Genomic DNA, 14,861 nt, shown 5'->3' with positions numbered 1-14,861 from the left:
TCCGTCCCACTCTGCAGTAACAGGGTGTGGGTCGACCGCCGCCCGCCCCTGGGGAGCTTCGCCACAAATGCAAGGCATGGGTCGACTACTTCCCCCTCCTTCGGACCTGTGCTGCGAATACAGAAAGTTGTCTCGAATAAAGGTTGGGTTCACTCAGCAGGAGATTCATAAAGATATTCAACGGTAAACCAAGTTCAGATAAAATCCTAAAGATTCTGGATCACGGATCGAGGTACTCGGGCATGCGACCCGAAAAAGTTTAACGGTTACAAAAACCACTCGGCATTCCGAGGCAAATTTAAGGTGGGACATAAGAGTTTGTTCACTCCGCGGGAGGAGGGCTGGCAGGTTCGACGAACTCATCCAGGTTGACGTCGTCGGCTATCCGAGTGTCTGCAGCGATGAAAGTCTCCATAAAGGTTCGGAAGTCATGCTTCTGGGTGTTGGCGACCTTGATTGCTGCCAGCTTGTCTTGTCGCACCTCCTTGCAGTGGACACGAACCAAAGACAGAGCCACATCAGCGCCGCACCGAGCAGAAGACTTCTTCCACTCCTGCACTCGGTCAGGGATTCTGTTAAGATGAATCATCAGAGACTCGAGATCATTTTGGAGCGTAGCCTCTGGCCAAAGTGCCGGGTCGATCCGTGACATGGCGACCTTCAGTCGAGCCAAGTAGTCCACGGCACCGTCAATGCGAGATTCTAGTCGGAGCAAATTCATGGCAGCTTCATCTTTCATGGGAGAGTTGATTGGATCCAAACCTGGTTCGATCCGCCCAGTCTCCTCTTCAAAGTTCTGGCAAAACTCTGCATTCACGATCCAAGGATAAGTCAATTTTCATACACTGAGTCGACACAAAAAAAAAATCAGTCGTAACTAAATGTGCACCTTCAAGCTTGATATACAACTTCTTGGCAAGGCTCCTCAAGTAGCTCTCCAGATCATCCCTCCTGCGAGCAATACCTTCCATCTTTTCGTTCCGGTTGAGGTTATCCTTCTTCCAGCGTGTACACTCCCTGTTGGCTTCATTCAGAGCGGTCTTCAGCCTGGTATTCTCTTCTTCTAACTGGCCGACCGAAGCCAGCTTTTGTTCGGCCAGAGCGATCTTGTCGTCAGCCTCCTTACGGGCAGCAGCCAAGTCCTGATCCTTTTTCGCCAGAGCTTCTCTCAGTTTTTCTGCAAAGAAATGATGATTGATTCAGAAATAGCAGAAGGGTACTCAAGCCTAAAACTAACCAGTCGACAAAATAGTCTTATCTGCGACGCCGTCTCTGGCCTTTTGCAGCTCTGTCCTGGCCAGCTCCAGATCAAGGTTCAGTTGAATCTGTTGCTTCTCCCAGTCAGCAAAGTGAGCTCCAAGATCACAAGATTTCTGAAGTCAAAGGGGAGAAGTTATTTTACAGCGAAAAACAACAAAGGCAATAAATACTAAGACTACGGTCGACTGCCAGTAGTCCACCATAGCCTCGGGGACTACACCCAGTGGGTGCACTTAGCGTGCCCCCACCGGTTCTGACCCCACTCGACCAGCCCGCCGAAGTCGATTCCAAAAAAAAGAGAGAAAGAACTCAGACTACAGTCGACTGCCAGCAGTCCACCGTAGTCTCGGGGACTACACCCAGTGGGTGCACTCAGCGTGCCCCCACCCGTTCTGATCCCACTCGACCAGATTGAGTGGAAGAGACAAACTATACATTCGACAAAATACTAAGACTACAGTCGACTGCCAGCAGTCCACCGTAGTCTCGGGGACTACACCCAGTGGGTGCACTCAGCGTGCCCCCACTAGTCCAAGAATTCAATCGACGCACCCAGTGGGTGTGCAGATGCAAAGATTTTCGGAAAGACTCTTCAGGTAGCATATCCTAACAGAACAAGCGGCAACCAACTAACCTGAACGTTGCTCTGGAGGGCCGAGCTGGCATCATAGGCGGCTTGGCTGGCGTCCCGCACCACCTTCATCTTCTCCATCATAATGCCCGCTTGACGGATGGCTTCCCTAGCAGCATTCACCTCGTCCTCCGGGACACGATGGGTCGCAAAAATTGAAGGCGGGTCGACAGGGGCCTGAGCAGTTGATGAAGAAGGCAAAGCACTCGACAGCGGCTCAGCAAAGGTAACAGGACCCCGATTGACATCGCCAGTGTCCTGAACGACTGGTTCCGCCCTCGGCGTCGTCTGTAGCGCCCCGCTTGTAGGAGCTCGCCTGTTCTTCCTCTTCAAAGGCCTCTCGGGCTCTCCTTCATCATCAGGGAGGTCAATAATGTTGGGAGTTGTGCAAGGTTCAAATTGCCAAAAGCACGTCACCCAGTGATGCACGATACAGTTGAATCGACCAAAAAAAGATAGTATGGCAGAAATCATACCCGGATTAGAAGTGACCGCATCCTCCATCGCCTCATCATCATCCCTGTAAGCTGAGGTTCCGGAAGTGGCAGCCTAATAATTCCAAAGTTCGTCCAGTTAAAACAAGAAAAACAAACAGCGCGGAGCGTCGAGTGAATACAAGGAGAGACACTCACGCGGAGGCGACAGGGATATCGATCTTGATCTTTGGCAGCGCCTTTCGAGTCTTCGGCTCTGCAACTTTGGGGTGCTTTGGCGCCTTCCCAGTCGGGGTTGGTGAAGAGATCCGAGGGCGCTTCGAAGACTGACCAGTCGGAGCAGTTGCCTTGTCGCGAGCACTCGGCCGTTCTTGGTCAAGCTTGGATCGCCTCTCCCTGCGAGGAGGCGACTTGACTTCTTCTCCAGCGCTTGAGTCGTCGCTCCCTCTGTCCCCTTCACCATCGGAAGCCCCCTCGCCGCTTTCACCGCCACTCGCCTCGCCTTCAGAGCTTGCTCTTGCTCCCCGTTGGGCATGGAATACATTTCAATAATGGCCTGAAAGAAAGCAGGGAGAACAAAGTCAGTCGACGCAATACAGACGGTTGCGCGAGTGAACTCAGATTACAAGCAAAAACTCAGAATCAGACCTGCTCGGGTGCGTGGGACTGGTCGAATGGAGGGACTCTCCTGGCTCCCCTGGGATTGTCCTTATTCCTGGTAATGCCAGACAGCCACTTCTCCAGCGTGTCGTCGTCGACCTCCTCCGGGTGGATCCGAGTGGAGTCTTCAAGACCCGAATACATCCACATCGGATGGTCTCGGGCTTGGAGAGGCTGGATGCGCCACTGAAGGAAGACCTCCAAGAGATCCATACCAGTGACCCCGTCGCGAATAAGCTGGACCACTCGGTCGACCAGCACCTGCACGTGCTCCTTCTCCTCCGGGAGCACCTTCAAAGGGGAGGGTTTTTCCACTCGGTCCATGGTAAAAGGAGGGAGGCCAGTCGATTGCCTTGGCGTCGACTGGTCTTTGCAGTAGAACCAAGTCGACTGCCATCCGCGAACTGAATCGGGGAGAATCATGGCCGGAAAGGAGCTTTTTCCCCTCGTCTGGATGCCAAGACCCCCACACATCTGGATCACTTGGGTCCTCTCGTCACTCGGATTAGCCCTTTTCACTGTCTGGGAGCGACAAGTGAAGATATGCTTGAAAAGACCCCAGTGAGGTCGACAACCCAAGAAGTTCTCACACAAGGAAATGAACGCGGAAAGATAAACGATTGAGTTGGGGGTAAAATGGTGGAGTTGAGCCCCAAAGAAAACAGAAACCCTCGGAAGAAAGGATGAGGAGGCAAGGAAAACCCACGGTCGACGTGGGTGGCAAGAAGAACGTGCTCACCCACCCGAGGCTGCGGCTCGGATTCCTTCCCCGGAAGCCGCGCCGCGTCGTAGGGGATCAGCCCCCCTTCGGCCAAGTCGTCAAGGTCGTCTTGGCAGATCCTCGAGTGGATCCAGTCGCCCTGGATCCAGCCCTTCGGCAGGCCAGACCGCGAGGAAGATCTGCCCCGGCTGGTCGCCTTCCCCTTCGACTTCGCCGTCGCCTTCTTGGCTAGCTCCAGAGCCGCTGTCTTCTCCCTCCCCATTGTCACCGGCGAGGCACGTGCGGTGCGGTGGTGTTAGGGCGAGAGCAAGCGCGGCGGAGGGACATGAGGGAGAGAAGAGGTAATGGGATGCACTACTCGGGGGACTCCGGTCCAGGCGCTTTATATCAGGCCGCTCCCGAGTGGCTGACGGGTAGGCCCAGGCGGCCCTGTCAAATCCCGCAACGACCGCACGAGCGATACGTGGCGAAAAAGGTTGCGCGGGGATCGAGGCGGCTCCGCTCTATCTCGTCCGATTACTGCGGCCTCCCCCGTCCCGCGCGCTTCCCAAAATTCGGATCCCACTAAATCCACGGGCAGCGAATAACTTGTCAGACCAAGGATCTCCTCCACACCATCACTCGGAGCCTTACAAGTAAAGAAACCCACTCGAGGAGGAATTAAGAATGGATCAAGGCGACTGGAAAGGAAGTTGTTGCCATCACTCAGGCCCGTTGATCTGAAACTAGATATGCTCACGACATGAAAAACAAGTCGGAGAAGCTCTCAAATCCTTCCCCACTCAAACCTCGATCCATTCGGGGGCTAATGATGAATCTATGTACCTAGGGTAGGGTCATGGACCTGTCCTACCTACCCTACCCGAGGACATCTCTAGAAGAAATCACCTTTCAATCGACTTGAAGGTGTTCCACTCGACGGACTCGAAGACACTCGACAGACTCGAAGTCACTCGACCAAGATCCAACCACTCGACGGCCAGGAGACCTAAAGTCACTCCGCACGCTAACGGTCAATCATTAAATAGCTTTTTATGGTCATCATAGCACTTTATTACTAGCGTTACCAGTAACGCCTCGCCTTAATGAACATTGAACCCTTGGTAACGTGGGCTGGCCGGGGGCCTGGCACACTCTATATAAGCCACCCCCTCCAAGACAAGGGTTCGCACCTCTGTAACTCATACACGCATAATCCAGTCGACCGCCTCCGGGCTCCGAGACGTAGGGCTATTACTTCCTCCGAGAAGGGCCTGAACTCGTAAACCTTGCATGCTTACAACTTCTCCACAGCTAAGATCCTACCTCTCCATACGTACCCCCCTACATCACTGTCAGGCTTAGAACCACGACAATACTCCCCCTCCACCAACAAGCATCAATCCATGACTTGCTCGAAACAACGAGTGTCTCCAACATAAATCAGGTCCCAGGGGGAGTTTTGTTTGCAATTAATTTTGATTTAGTTTGCATAAAGCATGGGACTGGGCATCCCGGTGACCAACCATTTTCTCGTGAGTGAGGAGCGGAGTCCACTCCTCTTGAGAATAACCCGCCTAACATGGAAGATAAGGACAGCCTTGGTTGATACATGAGCTATTCGAGCATGCAAAACAGAATGTTTATTTGAAGGTTTAGAGTTTGGCACATACAAATTTACTTGGAACGGCAGGTAGATACCGCATATAGGAAGGTATAGTGGACTCATCTGGAATAACTTTGGGGTTTAAGGGATTGGATGCACAAGCAGTATTCCCGCTTAGTACAAGTGAAGGCTAGCAAAAGACTGGGAAGCGACCAACTAGAGAGTGACAACAGCCATGTACATGCATTAAAATTAATAAACATTGGATGCAAGCATGAGTAGGATATAATCCACCATGAACATAAATATCCTGAAGGCTATGTTGATTTTGTTTCAACTACATGCATGAACATGTGCCAAGTCAAGTCACTTAAATCATTCAAAGGAGGATACCACCCCATCATACCACATCATAACCATCTCAATAGCATGTTGGCACGCAAGGTAAACCATTATAACTCATAGCTAATCAAGCATGGCACAAGCAACTATGATATCTAATTGTCATTGCAAACATGTTTATTCATAATAAGCTGAATCAAGAACGAGGGGCTCATCATATTTACAAAAACAAAAGAGGTCGAGTTCATACCAACTTTTCTCATCTCTGTCAGCCCATCATATATCATCATAATTGCCTTTCACTTGCACGACCGAACGATGTGAATAATAATAAGAGTGCACATGCATTGGACTAAGCTGGAATCTACGAGCATTCAATAAAAAGGAGAGGACAAGGCAATATGGGCTCTGGGTTAATTCAACAATAATGCATATAAGAGCCACTTCAACAATTTAATTATGGTCTTCTCCTACTCACCCCCAAAGAAAAGAAAAAAAATAAAACTATTTACACGGGAAAGCTCCCAACAAGCAAAAGAAGAACGAGAAATATTTTTGGGTTTTCTTTTTAATTATTACTACTACGGCAGAAAAATAAACTACTACTATTTTTTTTGTTTTTCTTAAGGTTTATCAAACACACAAGAAGAAAGCAGGAAAAAGAAAATAAACTAGCATGGATATTACAGTGAAAGAGTATGAGCACCGACATCTAGCAATGAGTGTGTGTGAGCATAAATGTAATGTCGGTGAGAAATACGTACTCCCCCAAGCTTAGGCTTTTGGCCTAAGTTGGTCTATTGCCAGGGATAGTCTGGCGGATACCCGTAAGTGTAGTTGGGGTCGTACTGCGAAGAAGAATAGTTGGGATCATACTGTGATGAAGAAAAAGACTCTGACTGCCACTGGCTGACAGTCATCTCTGGATCCCAAGAATAAACAGATTGTCGTGGAGGCTCATCTTGTCGTTCCTGTTCCGGGGCTGGTGCAAGATTCTTGTAAGCTTGGACGGCAGCCCACGTAACGAGGTAGGGCCCTACAAAATTAAACAAAGAAGGAGCAGGCAACGTAATAGTTTCAGGATAATGTTTATCAAAGTATAACTTATATTTGAGCTCTCCATTCCTGTCCTTAACAAGAAAATCATGGGCTATCATGCTCTTATAGTCTAGATAAGCATTATGCAACAATTTTTCTTTTTTCTCATAATGTCTAATAGCTATGTTAAAGTGTGCAGCAAGGCGAGAAGCATAAATGCCTCCAAAGATGGGGCCTTTAGTACGGTTCAGACTCAACCACCTAGCAATAATTCCGCCCCATACTGACAGTGTTGTCGCGGTATAAACCATGGAACAGAATAATAATATCAGGAACACGAAGGTTCCCACAGTTCCCACGACCAATCAAGCATCGACTAGCAAATAAAGCAAAATAGCGTAACACAGGAAAATGTATGCTAGTGATTCTTGCATCAGAAACCTTCCCGGTTTCTCCCACAGAGATAAGGTTAATAAATGGTTCCAACTCTTTACGAGGTGGTTCCTCTAAGATACCATCAGGAGGTATGTTGCAGACTGCGCAAAATTCAGACAATGGCATTTTCTTCACAACGTCATATAAATGAAACTCTACTGAAGGAGGTGACTCTTTAGGGAAAAAGTAAGAGTTTTGCACAAAACTATTTGTGAGTAAGATATATTGTGGACGTTGGTCGCGGACGAAGTCGGTGAGGCCAGCATTCTTAATCAATGAATAGAAATCCTCATAAATCTCGGCCTCTCTCAAGAAATTATCAGAAGGCCATTCACACGGCCGGATCTCCGTGGTACGAGGCAAATTACATTTGGGCCTCTGAGCTTCTTCATTTTGTTTATCCTTTGAGCTTCGGCTCGATGAACCCCTCAAAAGTCTCCTCATTATTTTTCTGAAATAATCTGAAATTTTTAGTAACTTCAAACAAAAGTGAACCAACTTCAATAAAACTGATAGCAACTACTCCTACAAGTGCCTAGAGCCTATATCAAGCATTAGAACTACTTGGAACCATATAAATTTGACAAGCAAGATCAAGAACATGGTCACCTATGAAGCACAAATTTGCAAAGAATATAGTACTAGAACAAAAACTAGTTGGACCAATGGAGGAGTCATATACCAAGGAACAATCTCCCCAAGCAGTTTTGCGAGAGGTGCTTTGAGCAAGGAAATCGAAAATCACAGCAAAAGTGGTTGGAACTCGTGCTTGAGTTGGTTTTTCGGGTTTGTGTGAGACAAAGGAAGAAGATGGGTGCTGGGATAAGTGGAGGAGGGACACCGTGGGCCCACGAGGCAGGGGGCGCGCCCTAAGGGGGGGCGCCCACCACCCTCGTGGCTAGGTGGCAGCTCCTCCCGTGGTAATTTTTGCACAGTAAATCCTCAAATATTCCCGAAAAAATCATATTAAATTGGCATGGCATTCTGAGGACTTTTACTTTCGGGATATTTTTATATTGCACGGATAAGCCAGGAAACAGACAGAAAAAATTTACTATTTTACTTTATTTCTACTAATTAACAGAAAGTATAGAGAGGGTACAGAAGTTTGTGCTTCTAGTTTCATCCATCTCATGCTCATCAAAAAGAATCCACTAACAAGGTTGATCAAGTCTTGTTAACAAACTCATTCCGATAATCATGAAACCGGAGAAATTTCGAATAACACTAAGTTACCTCAACGGGGATATGCACATCCCCAATAATAAGTATATCATATTTCTTTTTGACAGTAGGAAGAGGAAATTCAAAACCTCCAATTATAATCGATGGAATTTTTCCAATGGAGTTGATACTATGAACTTGAGGTTGTTTCCTTAGAAAGTGTACCGTATGCTCATTACCATTAACATGAAAAGTGACATTGCATTTGTTGCAATCAATAACAGCCCCTGCAGTATTAAGAAAAGGTCTTCCAAGAATAATAGACATACTATCATCCTCGGGAATATCAAGAATAACAAAGTCTGTTAAAATAGTAACGTTTGCAACCACAACAGGCACATCCTCACAGATACCGACAGGTATAGCAGTTGATTTATCAGCCATTTGCAAAGATATTTTAGTAGGTGTCAACTTATTCAAGTCAAGTCTACGATATAAAGAGAGAGGCATAACACTAACACCGGCTCCAAGATCACATAAAGCAGTTTTGATATAATTTATTTTAATGGAGCAAGGTATAGTAGGTACTCCGGGGTCTCCAAGTTTCTTTGTTATTCCACCCTTAAAAGTATAATTAGCAAGCATGGTGGAAATTTCAGCTTCCGGTATCTTTCTTTTATTAGTAATGATATCCTTCATATATTTAGCATAAGGATTTGTTTTGAGCACATCAGTTAATCACATACGCAAAAATATAGGCCTAATCATTTCAGCAAAGCGCTCAAAATCCTCATCATCCTTTTTCTTGGATGGTTTCGGAGGAAAAGGCATGGGTTTCTGAACCCAAGGTTCCCTTTCTTTAGCATGTTTCCTAGCAACAGAGTCTCTTTTATCATAACGTTGATTCTTTGATTGTGGGTTATCAAGATCAACAGCAGGTTCAATTTCTACATCATTATCATTACTAGGTTGAGCATCATCATTAATATTTTCATTAGGTCCATGTTCATTACCAGATTGTGTTTCAGCATCAGACATAGAGATATCATTTGGATTATCAGGTGGTTCAGCAATAGGTTCACTAGAAGTTTGCACAGTTCTATCATTTTTCTTCTTCTTCTTTTTAGAAGAACTAGGAACATCAATATTATTTATTTGAGAATCTTGCTCGATTCTCTTAGGGTGGCCTTCAGGATACAAAGGTTCCTGAGTCATTCTACCAGTTCTAGTGGCCACTCTAATAGCATAATCATTTTTCTTACTATTCATTTCATCAAGCACTTCTTTTTGAGCCTTAAGTACTTGTTCTACTAGAGTGGTAACCATAGAAGCATGTTTGCTAACAAGTTTAAGTTCACCTTTAATATTAGCCATATAATCACCCAAGCGTCTAATCATATAAGCATTTTATTTTAATTATCTACCAAAATAAGCATTGAAGTCGTCTTGCTTAAACATAAAGTTATCAAACTCATCCAAGCACTGACTAGCAATTTTAGTAGGAGGTACTTTGTCACACCCTAGCTAGTCATGCATTAGAGTGTTGCATCATGTTTACTCTTTCATCAGAAACTTGAAATGGGGATGACAGAACCCCCAGTCCCCTCTGAAACCAACTAGGGTTTACTAAAAACTTTTTCAATGAACCTGAAATGCCCTTCTAAAATGCCCATCATTTTTGTCTTGGTTCAGAACCTCTGCCAAAAGTGGTGCACATTTTCCTAGGCCATCTTAGGGTTTTTGAATTAAATCATAAATATTTGAATTTGGGCATTTAAAATTATATAAAATATTTAAATGCTCAAATATCTCCAAACTAAAATGTTTCATGTTGGAAATAATCCAACTATGGACCAGGAGTAATTTGGTGATTTTTGAAGTTGCCCAGGTATTTTATTAAATTCAACAAAGTTGCAGATATATTAAATAAAAACAGAAACAGAAAAAAGGGGAAAACTTACCTCGCGCCACCGCAGGCCCACCAGCCAGCCCACCTGGCCGGCCCAGCCCGGCCACCGCTCCAGCGAGCTGCTTGGCTCGCCAGGCAGGCAGCCAAGGTGCTCGGCGGCGGCACCGCAGCTCGCCACGCAGCTGCACGCCGCCCTGCCTCCCCCTCTCGCCGCCCTGATGGCCTGGACGAGCTCCACGTCGCGCCCCGACCCTCCTGGACATCTCCATTCGCCCCCAGTTCCTCTCCCTCGTGCTCCCACGCCATGGCCGACGCCACCGTCGCCGCACCTCCGCCGTAGCCGTGCTCCCCTTCGTCTCCACGCCGCGCCACCGTGTCCAGAAGCTCCGCCGTCCTCCACTTCTTCGAGCTAGTCGAGCCCCGAGCGCTCGTGTGCCCCGAAGCCGCCGCACCAACCTCGCCCGAACCGCCATCGCCGGAGATCCCCTTCGCCGTCGCCGCCGCAGCAGCTCATCCCCGACCACGCCGTCCTCTCCATCAAGACCGCAGTGAGCTGGGCTAACTTCCCCTTCCTCTCTTTCTCTCTCTCGTGCACCACAGCGAGCACACCAAGCTCACCTGCACGCGCCGTCGCGGACCTCGTCGCCGACGTGCTTCCGGCCACACTCCAGCCACAAGATGGTGTCCATCTTACTCACCGAGTCCCACAACACCTAGCTAGCCACTCCACGAGCCTCACCGACCCCTCTAGCGCCAAGTTCATCTTCGACCGAATCCCGGTGGCCGCCAAAGTCGTCGCCGGCGCCAACTCCGGCCACCCCGACCCCAACGGACTCCGCCAAGAGCTGCGGTTTGTCCTCAGCTCCACTCCGGTGGTCTCCGCGGCCCATTTGGTGGCCGAAATGGCCAAAACCACTCCCGCCGCCGCGTCGGGCTCGCCGGCGGCTAAACGCCGGCGTCGCTGGCTTTGACTTTGACCACGGGTGGGCCCTGGTTGACTCCCCTGAGTAAATGACAGGTGGGGCCCAGCCCTGTTAATTATACAGGATTAGTTTTAATTAAATCTTAATTAAAATAACCACCCTGACATGCGGGACCCACTGTCAGGTTTGACCCAGACCTGTTCCGTTGACCTGCTGACGTCACACTGACGTCAGGCTGACGCAGTAATTGATTTTCTGGATTTAATTTAAATCAGGAAATTCCAGAATATAATTTAAACTTCAAAAATTCATAACTTTTATTCTGTAACTCCAAATTGGACAAATTATATATGAAAAATGATCAGAAAAATCCAATCTATCCATCTGTACTATTTTCATGCATGATCAAACAAGTTAAATTGATGTTTTAAACAGAACAAGGAAAAGCACCTTAAAAGGCCATGTTTGAGTTTGAAATTTGAATCTTTGATTCAAATTTGTTCAAACCCTTCTGGTTTTAGTTGCATTAGCCCAACACACTCATATTGCCATGTTTCATGCATGCATCATATTGTTGCACATTGTTTGGTGATGGTTGTGTATCGGTGTCCTTTGCGACAGGTTCTGCCTCCGAGGAGTACCGTGATTACCCTAACGAAGAACCGTATCAGTGCATCGAACCCTCAGGCAAGCAACCAACCATTTGATCATATCGACACAATCCCATGTTCTCGCTCCTGCTCTCTTTTACTGCATTAAGACAACGCGTTTCAAACTGCTGTGTGCTACGGTAGTTGAACCCATTTCCTCTGCATGACCTGTCATTGCCACAGTAACTAGATGAAACCCACTAGCATGTGTAGGAGTTGTTTGAGCCATATGTATGTGTTGTTCCTACCTTGCTATGCCTGCTATGCTTAGAGTCGTGTCAGGTCTGGTTCATCTGGGTGATGGGCTAGAGTGAAATGTTATGTCGGTAATGAGAGTGGTGTGGTGAACACGATGTGGTAAAGGTATCGATGAGAGGCCATGTAGGAGTACATGGTGGGTTGTTTCATTGAAGCCGACCTTAAGCACCGAGATCTGTATGCGTGATTTAAGATACAGCTACTACCATGCATTGGGCCCTGAAATATGACCCCGCTCGACTTCTTATTCACCCTAGCTCTCTGTCCAGGAGTTGCAAGTAGTTTCTGGTGTTTGTAGCCTACTGGAGGCCGTGGACAGCGCTGACCGTAGGGGTGGGCTGTGATGCGGTAGGTACGTGGCACGGTGTACCGAATACCCGATAGGTATCTCGGGAACCCTGTTCACATCGTTCGGGGCCGTATGGGAAACCTCGGCCGGACTCCCTGCGGATGGAACCTGAATAGGCGATAAACCTGGACTAGAGGCTTAAGTGTTTAGGTAGGTCGTGGTCTACACCCACGTCGGCTTTCGCTTGAAGTCTGCCGAGCACATGTCGTGTGCAGACGCTAAGTGGTGGAAACATGTATGAAGAAGTACACCCCTGCAGGGTTAACATGATCTATTCGAATAGCCGCGTCCGCGGTAAAGGACTACTTGGTTGCTTATACAGTTCATAGACAAGTAAATGGAAACTGTTAAAAGCCTCAAGATAAGTGTGAGTGCCGAGGATGGCTCTTCCGTAGGAAGACGGAGGTGGATCCTCGGTAGTGTATTGAAGTGGTGAGTAGTGGACTCGTGTGCGCAAAACCATTTCAAGTTGGAGTATCGTAGGATAGTCTAGCCAAGAGTCAAAGCTGGCTTGCTGCAATAACTCCACCAACCCTTCTTGATACTAAGCATGTATGTAGGATCTGATGTAAGTCTTGCTGAGTACCTTTGTACTCATGTTGCTATAATTTACATTTTTACAGAAGACGCTGCAACCCCATCTGATGGGTTCTATGTAGACGTCGACATCAACGAGTAGGCTAAAGACCCAGGTGGTGACCCTGAGCTTGTGAAGGACCACGTAGTATAGCTAGGCTTTCCGAGCCTCTTTTATTTTATTAGTTGTCTGTACTCAGACAAGTTACTTCCGCTGCTGGTTTGTATGACTGTATGACTTGTATGTTGGGTCGTGAGACCCGTACCTTTGTGTATGTTATGTATGGCTCCCTGAGCCTTAAATAAAGTACTTGTGTCGTAGAGTCATGTTGTGATGCTTCGTTGTATTTGCACATATCGAGCATATTGTGTGTATGATTGAAATGCTTGTTATGTGTGGGATCTGACTATCTAGTTGTTTATCTTTAGTAGCCTCTCTTACCGGGAAATGTCTCCTAGTGTTACCGCTGAGCCATGGTAGCTTGCTACTGCTCTGGAACACTTAGGCTGGCCGGCATGTGTCCTTCTTCGTTCCTGTGTCTGTCCCTTCGGGGAAATGTCACGCTTTGAGTACCGGAGTCCTGTTAGCCCGCTACAGCCCGGTTTACCGGAGTCCTGCTAGCCCAGTGCTACAGCCCGGACCCACTTGCTGATGACCGACACGTTTGAAGCTGGGTCATGGATGCCTGTCCCTGTAAGTCTGTGCCACTTTGGGTTTACGACTAGTCATGTCAGCCCGGGCTCTTTATCATATGGATGCTAGCGACACTTTCATATACGCGAGCCAAAAGGCGCAAACGGTCCCGGGAAAAGGTAAGACGACACCCGTGGGGATACCGTGCGTGAGGCCGCAAAGTGATATGAGGTGTTACCAGCTAGATCGATGTGACATCGAGTCGGGGTCCTGACAGCGTTGGTAGCTTTAGTTGCATTAGCCCAACACACTCATATTGCCATGTTTCATGCATGCATCATATTGTTGCACATTGTTTGGTGATGCCTGTGTATCGTTATCCTTTACGACAGGATCTGTCCCCGAGGAGTACCGTGACTACCCTAACGAAGAACCGTATCCGTGCATCGAACCATCAGGCAAGCAACCAACCATTTGATCATATCGATACAATCCCATGTTCTCGCTCCTGCTCTCTTTTACTGCATTAAGACAACACGATTCAAACTGCTGTGTGCTACGGTAGTTGAACCCATTTCCTCTGCATGACCTGTCATTGCCACAGTAACTAGATGAAACCCACTAGCATGTGTAGGAGTTGATTGAGCCATATGTATGTGTTGTTCCTACCTTGCTATGCCTGCTATGCTTAGAGTCGTGTCAGGTCTGGTTCATCTGGGTGATGGGCTAGAGTGAAATGATTATGTCGGTAATGAGAGTGGTGTGGTGAACACGATTTGGTAAAGGTATCGATGAGAGGCCATGTAGGAGTACATGGTGGGTTGTTTCATTGAAGCCGACCTTAAGCACTGAGATCTGTATGTGTGATTTAAGAATCAGCTACTACCATACATTGGGCCCTGAAATATGACCCCGCTCGACTTCTTATTCACCCTAGCACTCTGTCCAGGAGTTGCAAGTAGTTTCTGGTGTTTGTAGCCTACTGGAGGCCGTGGACAGCGCTGACCGTAGGGGTGGGCTGTGATGCGGTAGGTACGTGGCCGGGTGTACCGAATACCCGTTAGGTATCTCGGGAACCCTGTTCACATCGTTCGAGGCCGTATGGGAAACCTCGGCCGGACTCCCTGCGGATGGAACCTGAATAGGCGATAAACCTGGACTAGAGGCTTAAGTGTTTAGGTAGGTCGTGGTCTACACCCACGTCGGCTTTCGCTTGAAGTCTGCCGAGCACATGTCGTGTGCAGACGCTAAGTGGTGGAAACATGTATGAAGAAGTACACCCCTGCAGGGTT

This window comes from Triticum dicoccoides, chromosome 5A (assembly GCF_002162155.2).
Source record: "Triticum dicoccoides isolate Atlit2015 ecotype Zavitan chromosome 5A, WEW_v2.0, whole genome shotgun sequence".
NCBI classification, from domain to species: domain Eukaryota; kingdom Viridiplantae; phylum Streptophyta; class Magnoliopsida; order Poales; family Poaceae; genus Triticum; species Triticum dicoccoides.
Note: the sequence above shows the minus strand (reverse complement) of the source record.